Raw genomic sequence first — 13,496 nt, 5'->3', positions numbered from 1 at the left:
GTGGAAGTGGTGGCTGGTGGAAAGACCCCTGGAGTGGGTATAACAGTGATCACTCACTGGTAAGGGTGGTGGTTGTACTAACGTCAAGAGTACACCCTTCACTTCCCATTTACTATTTTCTTCCTCTATTCTCTGTTCTTATGTCTCCCTAATCCTCATCTTTCTATCCCTCTTTCTCACTTTAATTTAAAGTCACCTCAAATCTGACATTCAGCAGCAGGGGGCAGTAGAACCCAGGTTGTGAAAAAAACTAGCGTAAATAAAACAATCCGAGAGTTTATCCTCCAAGAGAAAATATGTGTAATGTCAATAAAAACTAACTATTTCCTGAAGAAAATGTGGTGTGCTTGCTAGCTTGTTTTAAAGTATTTATGGTTTTGAAAATATTTATGTTTTAATGTTTTTAGCTGAAATAGTTAAAGAGCGGTAGCATTTAAAATGTTTACCACTGTGTTCTTAATTTTTCCATTAACTCCATGAAGTGTTATGCTAATTGATGCTAATTACCACTGTTTATAGTTTATAAAGTTCTTAAGAATGTGAAGTTAGGATAGCCTGAACATGAGAACGGTTCAAGAGTTACTTTAGGAGAGTTAATATATGCTTATTTATATAGTTATAGTTGATACAATTTTTAAGAATTGGAAGTTAGGAGAGCCTGAACATGTGAAAGTTGGTTTGGTGTCCCTAGCTTGAATGGTTCAAGAGTTACAGTTGGTGAGGTAATTTATGCTAATGTATTCAAATGTATAGTTACAGTTGATAAAGTTCTTAAGCATTGGAAGTTAGGAGAGCCTGAACATGTGAGAGTTGGTTTAGTGTCCCTAGCTTGAACGTTTCAAGAGTAACTGTTGGTGAGTTATTTTATGCACATTTATGTAAATGTATATAGTTATAGTTGATAAAGATCTTAAAGAATTTGAAGTTAGAATATGCCTGAACATAGAGAATTATTTATTTATTTTACCATTCAAGTCTGCGGCCCTTTTTTCCCCATTGAAATGTATTGGTAGCTCATTTAAATATTGTTATAGTTCAAAAAGTATAAATGCTATCAAAAATATTTTCTCAAGCAATCTAAGTTGGGGCCGTCTGTACGTTTTGAAGTTGGTTTTTGTGTTCACAGAGTAAATCACTTAAGCCTTAGAGTGGGCTAAAGAAATCAAATAATTAGAATATGAGTATGTAAGAAATCTAGAGTTGTGCTTTGCCTTCAGCAAGCACACCAAATGATGAATACATCATCAACATGAACGTTAAAGACAACACAAAAGATCCAAATGATTCACCCAGACACACGCATCTTTACTCGTTATTCACACAGACTTAGACAAATAAACATCGTGCGCTCTTCTACTCCCTCTTCAGTCGTTCACATACACACATACTCAATCACCTCTCCCATCCCTTTTCACACCGACACAAATAAACAAACACTGCACCCTAATGTCCTATCCACAGAAACACAACTACACAACTACTCCCAATCGTGAAACTACACACCATACATAGACATTCACACACCAGTGACCAATGATGATAACCAAGGGGGAGAAGGGGGTATTTCTCATTCCAATAAATGGTCCATTACATAATGTAAGCACTTGCCCAGAGACTGCACCACACCACTGATAAGATGCTTTACAAGGACAATAATGGACAGTTAAGGTAATGGAATATGCATCGATTTCCCCTGTCTTTATTCAGAGTTAATGCAATGTACAGCATATTCATTACATTGCCTTAGATAGAACATAATTGCTCTTCTTTTTTTAAACGAATGCCAGTTAGAGGATGACGGAACTGAAGAAGAAGAGAGAAAGCCACGACACCAGATTGAATATGACATTATTACTAATGTCCTAGTATATATTATCGATTCTCATTATTACTAATGTCCTAGTATATATTATCGATTCTCATTATTACTAATGTCCTAGTATATATTATCGATTCTCATTATTACTAATGTCCTAGTATATATTATCGATTCTCATTATTACTAATGTCCTAGTATATATTATCGATTCTCATTATTACTAATGTCCTAGTATATATTATCGATTCTCATTATTACGAATGTCCTAGTATATATTATCGATTCTCATTATTACTAATGTCCTAGTATATATTATCGATTCTCATTATTACTAATGTCCTAGTATATATTATCGATTCTCATTATTACTAATGTCCTAGTATATATTATCGATTCTCATTATTACTAATGTCCTAGTATATATTATTGATTCTCATTATTACTAATGTCCTAGTATATATTATCGATTCTCATTATTACTAATGTCCTAGTATATATTATCGATTCTCATTATTACTAATGTCCTAATATATATTATCGATTCTCATTATTACTAATGTCCTAGTGTACGTTATTGATTCTCGTTACAAAACGGCGTTGACAAAACTATGAGGGATAGTTTTGTGAGAATTAAACCAAACATCACCCCACACATGGCTTCCAAATGACCATACTGTCAAGCAGCCTGAACATTTTCACTTCTTTTGACTTCCTCTTTATCTGTTTTTCATTCTGACTTTAAAGACAATATGGTTTTATCGACAAAGCACTGGGGATCAGCCGGACAAAGAGAAAGAGCGAGAGAGTGTGAGCGAGTGGAACGAAATAAGATATACAAAAAGTACAATGAACTATTTGGACTGAGTGCCAACTGTGAATAAACTCTGGATGATTTCCCAAGAGGCCAAATTTGTTTTATAGGTGAGTTTGGAGGCAGAGGGGGGATGTGGGCTTGATGTGTGTGTTAGCAGAGAAAAGCAGTGACATAGCAGTCCTCTGCATGGGCCCCTGAACAGAGGATCTCAGATTGTGGTCATTGGGGTTGGTTGACTGATTGATCTGGTGGAAAGAGCTAATGGAGCAGACATATTGAGTAGTGGGCTGCTATATTTCTCTTGGGAATGAACTATTGTGTATTTAGTGCTAATGTACTTTTTCTATGTCTCACATCGTGTGGGAGAATCTCAATTGCATACGTCTCGCGTCCTCTCTCCTCGTCTCCTTCTCAAAACCCATCGGATGAAAAAGCCAGAGGTCCCTCCCTTCTGACCTTCTCCTCCAATAGGTTTTGAGAAAGAGGGGCGAGAAGAGAGGACGCGAGGAGTATGCAATTGAGATTCTCCCTAGGTCTCTCTCATTCTCCCCCCTCAGCCTGTGATCATCTCTTTGTCACAGCCAAGAGCTGAGGACTCTTCTACACTTATGATCACTGCCCTGCCCTCTCCTGCCCTTCCCTGCCATCATGAGGAGTGATGAGATGACCAGAGAAAAACCAGACTAAACACACCTAGCCTTAGAGTGACACTGACCTCAGTCTCTTTCCGTTCAACAGAACCACACACACACACACACACACACACACACACACACACACACACACACACACACACACACACACACACACACACACACACACACACACACACACACACACACACACACACACACACACACACACACACACACACACACACACACACACACCAGCCCCAGCCTTGTCTCCAACTCCTATCCCATGTCTAACCCTAGCACCAACTGTATCTCCAACCCCATGTTCAACCCCTGACTCTCTGACCCTAACCATAGAACCAGCTGTATCCCCTTAACCACTGACAGTGTTAATCATCCCAGGAGAAGGCTGCTGGGTAAGCCAGGAAGATGGAGGCGTGGAGATGAACTCATTGTGCTCAGTGCAGTTGAGAAGTATTTGATATTGATAGGATATGATAGTGCAGTAGAACTATACACGCTGTACTGTAATTAGAACTTCCCCATGTGGTCTGGGAGTTATAGGCAGGACATTACTGTGGAAATACATAATCAGCTGGACAGATTTCCTGAATCTCTACTATTATGAAGAAATCCAACAGGAGTGGCAAATGTATTTTTCCCTGGACATTCCCATCCTGACAGTACGCAGACACCCTTATACACGAACATGTTCATGTACGTACGCACGCACACACCCTGACACTGACCTTACTCAAATCCCTCTCTGGCGAGGCCTGCAGTCTGAAATAGTCCATTCAATTCTGATGGAGGGTGCAAGGGATGGGCTTCTGCCATGTGAGGCTTACTTGACATTCGTGTGGTCAGCATGTGTTGCATTCACGTGCAATGCTACAATACTTCGCTTTATCTCAGATGGTTTTTTTTCTCCATTCTCTCCCTTGGTCCAGCAGCATTAACCCCGTAACGAATAACTCTCCACCCAGCAGGGAACAGGTGGGGGAGTTTCCTGTGGGAGGAGGTCGACACGTTTGGTTATCTAGGAGACTAGCGGGCGTTTGGCCTGGAATGGGTGTGAAAGGGTGGGGCGGGTGTGTGGGCAGTGGCCAGCTGTCCAGGGGGGCTGGGTGGTAATACAGCCCACGGACCCGTTGCGAAACTTGGCAGAGACAAGGCAGCAAGGTCACCCCGTCATCCAGTTCAACCCTAGCAGACAGGACTGAGCCATACCCACTGCAGAGACACCTGGCCAGTGATCCACATGCAGGGCTCAGCCCATTCCAGTGGTTAAATGGTCTGGTCTGTACCGGATGTCATTATCGAACGAGCCACAGAGTAAAGTGCTTCTATGAGCGCACAACTTTAATGTCCTGTCTTTAATAAATCATTGGGGGGTGATCATTCTTCCATTAGACTCAATCACACATGAAATGAATCCAGACGATTACACTTCACACTATACACAGTTTATAACGGCTTAGGTTAAGAAAACCTCTTGACTTGCCATATTATCGATAGTGACCTTTGCATGACCATTTCAGGTTTGATACAGAGCCAGAGAACTCATGCCAGAATCAGTGCTGGAAATAAATAGCAAACATATGTGCATTTAGAGTGGATATATCAACTTAAAAAGCATGAAACTGGTCCTTAGAGACTCCCTAACCATGTAACTTCCCAATCTCTCCACCCACCTAGCCGGTCGCTAACTCTTTTATCCTCTGTCATCCATTTATTTCTACCCCCTCTCTTTCTTCAGCTCTCCACCTTCTGTTTGTTTTTTGTCTTTCGAGTCCCTCTTCCTCTCCCACTCTTTCAGGCTCCTTTACTCTAAACCTCATTACTTCTCCTTTCTCTGTCAGTCCCCTACATGTTCTCTTCTTCTCTATCTATTTATTGTGAGATGTGGTGGAGCCTGGGCCGGTGTGAGAGTGTCTTGCCTCATCAGCATTTATTGACTTATGTTCACATAAGGGAAGAGGTTGTTGATGGATGGATGATAGTATCATGAGTTCCCCTTCATCATACTCTTTGTGACATGCTGACAATTGGTCATGCGGGTGAGGATTCGGTGGTTCGTGTGAAGGAGTGTTGAAGATCAAGGGAGAGAAAGGAACTCGTCTGAATGTGACATATTTCTATCTAACAAAGCTCATTAGAATAATCACATCTGTTGCGTGCTTTGCCCCCCCCCCCCCCCCCGCTGCTACGTCCCAGTTGTTTGATCTGAACTATTACAGCTCACGTGCTAAAAGCCATAGCCCACCCCCCTCCCAACCCACACACCCAAACCACATGCACACACAATGCCTTTCTCCCAGACTCAGCCCTCCACACCCTTTCCCAGCCACCACACACACGCACACACATACCTTCTTTAAATCAAATCAAATCAAATGTATTTATATAGCCCTTCTTACATCAGCTGATATCTCAAAGTGCTGTACAGAAACCCAGCCTAAAACCCCAAACAGCAAGCAATGCAGATGTAGAAGCACGGTGGCTAGGAAAAACTCCATAGAAAGGCCAAAACCTAGGAAGAAACCTAGAGAGGAACCAGGCTATGAGGGGTGGCCAGTCCTCTTCTGGCTGTGCCTGGTGGAGATTATAACAGAACATGGCCAAGATGTTCAAATGTTCATAAATTACCAGCATGGTCAAATAATAATAATCACAGTAGTTGTCGAGGGTGCAGCAAGTCAGCACCTCAAGAGTAAATGTCAGTTGGCTTTTCATAGCCGGTCATTAACAGTATCTCTACCGCTCCTGCAGTCTCTAGAGAGTTGAAAACAGCAGGTCTGGGACAGGTAGCACGTCCGGTGAACAGGTCAGGGTTCCATAGCCGCAGGCAGAACTGTTGAAACTGGAGCAGCAGCACGGCCAGGTGGACTGGGGACAGCAAGGAGTCATCATGCCAGGTAGTCCTGAGGCATGGTCCTAGGGCTCAGGTCCTCCGAGAGAGAGAAAGAAAGAAAGAAAGAGAGAATTAGAGAGAGCATACTTAAATTCACACAGGACACCGGATAAGACAGGAGAAGTACTCCAGATATAACAATCTGACCCTAGCCCCCCGACACATAAACTACTGCAGCATAAATACTGGAGGCTGAGGCAGGAGGGGTCAGGAGACACTGTGGCCCCATCCGATGATACCCCCGGACAGGGCCAAACAAGAAGGATATAACCCCACCCACTTTGCCAAAGCACAGCCCCCACACCACTAGAGGGATATCTTCAACCACCAACTTACCATCCTGAGACAAGGCCGAGTATAGCCCACAAAGATCTCCGCCACGGCACAACCCAAGGGGGGGCGCCAACCCAGACAGGAAGATCACGTCAGTCACTCAACCCACTCAAGTGACGCACCCCTCCTAGGGACGGCATGAAAGAGCACCAGTAAGCCAGTGACTCAGCCCCTGTAATAGGGTTAGAGGCAGAGAATCCCAGTGGAGAGAGGGGCACGGCCAGGCAGAGATAGCAAGGGCGGTTTGTTGCTCCAGAGCCTTTCCGTTCACCTTCTCACTCCTGGGCCAGACTACACTCAATCATATGACCCACTGAAGAGATGAGTCTTCAGTAAAGACTTAAAGGTTGAGACCGAGTCTGCGTCTCTCACATGGGTAGGCAGACCATTCCATAAAAATGGAGCTCTATAGGAGAAAGCCCTGCCTCCAGCTGTTTGCTTAGAAATTCTAGGGACAATTAGGAGGCCTGCATCTTGTGACCGTAGCGTACGTGTAGGTATGTACGGCAGGACCAAATCAGAAAGATAGGTAGGAGCAAGCCCATGTAATGCTTTGTAGGTTAGCAGTAAAACCTTGAAATCAGCCCTTGCCTTAACAGGAAGCCAGTGTAGGGAGGCTAGCACTGGAGTAATATGATAATTATTTTTGGTTCTAGTCAGGATTCTAGCAGCCGTATTTAGCACTAACTGAAGTTTATTTAGTGCTTTATCCGGGTAGCCGGAAAGTAGAGCATTGCAGTAGTTTAACCTAGAAGTAACAAAAGCATCATTTTTGGACAGAAAGTTTCTGATTTTTGCAATGTTACGTAGATGGAAAAAAGCTGTCCTTGAAACAGTATTGATATGTTCGTCAAAAGAGAGATAAGGGTCCAGAGTAACGCCGAGGTCCTTCACAGTTTTATTTGAGACAACTGTACAACCATCAAGATTAATTGTCAGATTCAACAGAAGATCTCTTTGTTTCTTGGGACCTAGAACAAGCATCTCTGTTTTGTCCGAGTTTAAAAGTAGAAAGTTTGCAGCCATCATCTTCCTTATGTCTGAAACACAGGCTTCTAGCGAGGGGAATTTTGGGGCTTCACCATGTTTCATTGAAATGTACAGCTGTGTGTCATCCGCATAGCAGTGAAAGTTAACATTATGTTTTCGAATGACATCCCCAAGAGGTAAAATATATAGTGAAAACAATAGTGGTCCCAACACGGAACCTTGAGGAACACTGAAATGTACAGTTGATTTGTCAGAGGACAAACCATTCACAGAGACAAACTGATATCTTTCCGACAGATAAGATCTAAACCAGGCCAGAACTTGTCCGTGTAGACCAATTTGGGTTTCCAATCTCTCCAAAAGAATGTGGTGATCGATGATATCAAAGGCAGCACTAAGGTCTAGGAGCACGAGGACAGATGCAGAGCCTCGGTCTAACGCCATTAAAAGGTCATTTACCACCTTCACAAGTGCAGTCTCAGTATTATGATGGGGTCTAAAACCAGACTGAAGCATTTTGTATACATTGTTTGTCTTCAGGAAGGCAGTGAGTTGCTGCGCAACAGCTTTAAAAAAAATTTTTGAGAGGAATGGAAGATTCGATTTAGGCTGATAGTTTTTTATTTTTTCTGGGTCAAGGTTTGGCTTTTTTAAGAGAGGCTTTATTACTGCCACTTTTAGTGAGTTTGGTAGAGAGCCGTTTATTATGTTCAACATAGGAGGGCCGAGCACAGGAAGCAGCTCTTTCAGTAGTTTAGTTGGAATAGGGTCCAGTATGCAGCTTGAAGGTTTAGAGGCCATGATTATTTTCATCATTGTGTCAAGAGATATAGTACTAAAACACTTAAGTGTCTCTCTTGATCCTAGGTCCTGGCAGAGTTGTGCAGACTCAGGACAGCTGAGCTTTGGAGGAATACGCAGATTTAAAGAGGAGTCCGTAATTTGCTTTCTAATGATCATGAACTTTTCCTCAAAGAAGTTCATGAATTTATTACTGCTGAAGTGAAAGCCATCGTCACTTGGGGAATGATGCTTTTTAGTTAGCTTTGCGACAGTATTAAAAATAAATTTCGGATTGTTCTTATTTTCCTCAATTAAGTTGGAAAAATAGGATGATCGAGCAGCAGTGAGGGCTCTTCGATACTGCACGGTACTGTCTTTCCAAGCTAGTCAGAAGACTTCCAGTTTGGTGTGGCGCCATTTCCGTTCCAATTTTCTGGAAGCTTGCTTCAGAGCTCGGGTATTTTCTGTATACCAGGGAGCCAGAGACAATTACTCGATGCCGACACATCTTTCTAGCTGATTTACACGCTGAAGCTATGTTGCGCTTGGTGACCTCTGGCTGTTTCATCCTAACATCGTTGGTGCCGACGTGGATAACAATATCTCTATACTCTCTACACTCGCCAGTTTTAGCTTTAGCCAGCACCATCTTCAGATTAGCCTTAACTTCGATAGCCCTGCCCCCTGGTAAACAGTGTATGATCGCTGGATGATTCGTTTTAAGGCTAATACTGCGGGTAATGGAGTCGCCAATGACTAGGGTTTTCAATTTGTCAGAGCTAATGGTGGGAAGCTTCGGCGTCTCAGACCCCGTAACGGGAGGAGTAGAGACAAGAGAAGGCTCGGCCTCAGACTCCGACTCGCTGCTTAATGGGGAAAACCGGTTGAAAGTTTCTGTCGGCTGAATGAGCGACACCGGTTGAGCATTCCTGCAGCATTTCCCTCCAGAAGCCATGAGAAAGTTGTCCGCCTGCGAACATTACCTGAGGTGAATCGAAAGGATACCGACCACTGAATTTGACTATTGTCGTCAGCAGCCACAGTCCCTGCTTCCTCTGGAGCATCGGCAGTAGCAGTGTTGCTTTGTAAGCTTTCAATGACATGCAGAGTTTTTTGGGGCGGTATTTTTGATCTCCAGGAAGAGGTTCATAGATGTTGTTGCCCCTCTGTTCCCCTTCCCAGTGCTGATGTGACCCACTTCTGACTAAGCTGTAATGTGAGTGTGTGAATGTGGGTCAGGTGGAACGGAGAAAGCTGCTTTTACACTCGTGGTTGACGGAGATAAAATGAAGAAAAAAGTGTGCTGAGTGACAAAGGAGTCAACTATCTAAATCGGAGTGTTTACAATGTTTTTGGGGGAGAAAACGTCAAGGCAGGAGGATGAGGGAAAAGACTGAGGGAGAAGTGAATGAGTGTCCTGATACAACAGGGGCTCTGTCAAAGGTTTACTCATTGTCTCACTTTAAAATCCTTCTGGCTAGTGATGCCACGACTGCCCATCAATCTATCAGGGATAAAAATCTGTGTGTGTTGTTTAGCCCCGGTGGGCAAGGCGGTTGGCAGTCTGGGCAGAGCAAAGCCCATTCTTAGATATCATCAGTCAATGTGACATGTGATATATTCACTTCATACGGGAGCTGTTTTTAGCCATACTGAATGTCATTGGCTTTGTGACCGATACCAAAGCAACTGGAGCTTTGAATACACGACAGTCAAAATCCCCCTGCTCACCTCTCTAAGCGCACAGATACAGGGAGAAAAACATTCAGATCATGTGCAATCACACATACACAGACACAAAACACTCAAATACTGAACACACAACATCCAAGTCACCCACCCCAATAGCAGACTCTTAGTGGTCATGATATGTGCCTGGAAAGGCCCCTCCCCCGTTTCCTCCAATTTGTCTCCGTGCCAGAGCACCGAGGCCTGTGCCCGGCTGCTCTCTCCTTTCCCAGACAGAGAAACAGACAGGGCTAGAGCCCAGGCTTTCCTGTGAAAGGTCCCTAAACGTACATAAACCACGCCCCCCCCCCCCCCCCCCCCATCTCCCCCTCTCTGTGGGCCACTCTACTCTATTGTTCTACAGTGCTATGCCATCCTATCCTGATCGTGGTACATCCGACTCATGGTCTAAGCTGCATCCAGACTTTTAACGACAGCATTTTGCAACAGGCCTATGTTTAGTTGTGTGCTTTGGCTTTGCATGCACGTGGTACTGTATGGATCCACAATATATATCCTCAGGTTCGTACAAATATTATTAAGCCTCAGTAACAGGGTGGAACATCTGCCTTCAGCTTTCCTGCTTAGTGTGTAAAATAGAATTTGGCGGACTTCGAACAAAGCATGTTTCTGATTTAGCCATAAATTGTAGATCAGAGAGTGGAAGTTGACCAAAAGGGGGTGAAACAACACTCTGACAATGAGAATAAAGGCTTGTTGTGATTCAAATAAGGATATCAGTCCTGTGATGAGGCAAATTCAAAAAGGAGAATTGATGGGTCTGAGGCCCATCAGAGAGAAAAGCCAAGCAAAGCTATCACTAATGAGACCAGCATTAAAACTAGAAGAGTGGGATGTGTGTGTGTGTGCGTGTGTGTGTGCGTGTGTGTTTATGTGTGTGGGCACGTGTGTGTGGGTAATTCCACGAAATAAGTGCCTTTTGCGTCCCTTTGATATTTTAAGTAGAAATTCTGCACAAATATAGAATTTTAAAAGCCTGTTACTGTATATTCATGTAGTGCCCTTTAATACAGACAACATGGAAAATTCATTAAAGCCGATTTTTTATATTAATAAAGACTTGCTAAAGTGACAAAATTCTGTCCCTCTATGCATCCTGTTTGACTTCTAGGAACAATTAACCAACTTAATCCCAACATTACATTTATCCAAGTTTTCACCATCATTGTAAAGCCCTAGTAATTACACATCAACCCTGTTATCCATAGATAGACAGGCTGGAAATGCTTAAACAATTTAAACGTTTTTGTGAAGCCTGCATTCAATTGCCCTTCCTTGTTGCACACACCAGCTTCTGTTCCCCCTGTCACAAGGGGATTTATGGATGATTTGAGATGAAGTCGTCAACCCTGGCACTAAATAGGCACTTACTATAGTATTTTTTTGTTGTTGTTGTAACTCTTCAGATGGGAAAACATGTTTTATATTAAGTTGAACATAAGCTCTTTATGACAGAATGTTAAAACTAGGTGAAATAAATGTTAAAAAATCACCAAGTTAAACTACTCAAAAGGCACCTAATTGGTGGAACAACCCACATGGATGTGTGGGTTTATGTGTGTTTTTCTAAGTGCCTCAGAGAGTGCTCTCTGGGCCTCTCTTTTAACGGATGGCTGCCAGTATTCTGGGTAATTTCATGACCACACATTCTCCGTCCAAGCTTCCCCTGGTGCCCTGCTGTTAGGCTGGATACTGTACACACTGCATGGACCATGTGTGTGGATAAGTGTGTGTGAAAGTGTGTGTGTACAGTGCATTGAGAAAGTATTCAGACCCCTGACTTTTTCCACATTTTGTTACGTTACAGCCTTATTCTAAAATGAATTTAATTTTTTTCCCCCCTCATCAATCTACACACAAAACCCCATAATGAAGAAGCAAAAATTGATTTTTAGACATGTTTGTACAAAAAACCCTGAAATATCAATATTTAATTAGTATTCATAAGTATTCAGACCCGCAACTGTGGTCGCGATTACAGCCTTGAGTCTTATTGGGTATGACGCTACAAGCTTGGCACACCTGTATTTGGGGAGTTTCTCCCATTCTTCTCTGCAGATCCCCTCAAGCTCTGTCAGGTTGGATGGGGACGTTGCTGCACAGCTATCTTCAGGTCCTGACTAGTCTCCCAGTCCATGCCGCTGAAAAACATCCCCAGAGCATGACGCTGTCACCATCATGCTTCACCGTAGGGATGGTATTGGCCAGGTGATGAGCGGTGACAGGTTTCCTCCAGAGGTGACGCTTGACTTTCAGGCTGAAGAGTTCAATCTTGGTTTCATCAGACCAGAGAATCTTGTTTCTCATTTTTTGAGAGTCCTTTAGGTGCCTTTAGGCAAACTCCAAGCGGGCTGTCATGTGCCTTTTACTGAGGTGTGGCTTCCGTCTGGCCACTCTACCATAAAGGCCTGATTGTTGGAATGCTGGAGAGATGGTTGTCCTTCTGAAGGTACTCCCATCTCCATAGAGGAACTCTGGAGCTCTGTCAGAGTGACCATCGGGTTCTTGGTCACCTCCCTGACCAAGGCTCTTCTCCCCCGATTGCTCAGTTTGGCCGAGCGGCCAGCTCTAAGAAGAGTCTTGGTGGTTCCAAACTTCTTCCATTTAAGAATGATGGAATCCACTGTGTTCTTGGGAACCTTCAGTGCTGCAGAAATGTTTTGGTACCCTTCTCCAGATATGTGCCTCGACACAATCCTGTCTCGGAGCTCTATGGACAGTTCCTTCGACCTCATGGCTTGGTTTTTGCTCTGACAGGCACTGTCAACTGTGGGACCTTGTCCAATCAATTGAAATTACCACAGGTGGACTCCAATCAAGTAGTAGAAACATCTCAAGCATGATCAATGGAAACAGGATGCACATGAGCTCAATTTCGAGTCTAATAGCAAAGGGTCTGACTACTTATGTAAATAAGGTATTTCTGTTTTTTATTTTGAATTTGCACAAATAAAAATAAAAAACTTGTTTTCACTTTGTCATTATGGGCTATTGTGTGTAGATTGATGATTTTATTTAATCCATTTTAGAATAATGCTGTAACGTAACAAAATGTGGAAAAAGTGAAGGGGTCTGAATTCTTTCCGAATGCACTGTATAGGAAAAGTGAACTGCTGACAGTAAAAGAGGAGGAGAGCCTGGCGGCCTGACTGAGTCCAGAACCTCTTGTTGTCCAATCACAAGCCAGAGATGCTGCTGGCTGCGGCTCACTGCCAGACTAGGCAGAGTCCTCGCTGTGTACCAGATTAACTGACTGACTCTGTGAGCTGCAGGAGCTCTAAACATCGAGGGAACCTCTGCCTCAAAGTACAGTGAACTGACGTGAGGGTATTTTCTTGTTATACATTTGCTTTCTCCAAGAGTTAAACACCCTCTTTCTCTCTCTCTCTCCCTCCCAAACTCTCTCTCTTTCTCTCTCTCTCCGTTTGACAGGCAGCATTACTGGTCTGTGAGAAATGT

This window comes from Salvelinus alpinus, chromosome 5 (genome assembly GCF_045679555.1).
Source record: "Salvelinus alpinus chromosome 5, SLU_Salpinus.1, whole genome shotgun sequence".
Taxonomy (NCBI): domain Eukaryota; kingdom Metazoa; phylum Chordata; class Actinopteri; order Salmoniformes; family Salmonidae; genus Salvelinus; species Salvelinus alpinus.
The sequence above is the reverse complement of the archived record's forward strand: the minus strand, read 5'-3'. Positions refer to the sequence as shown.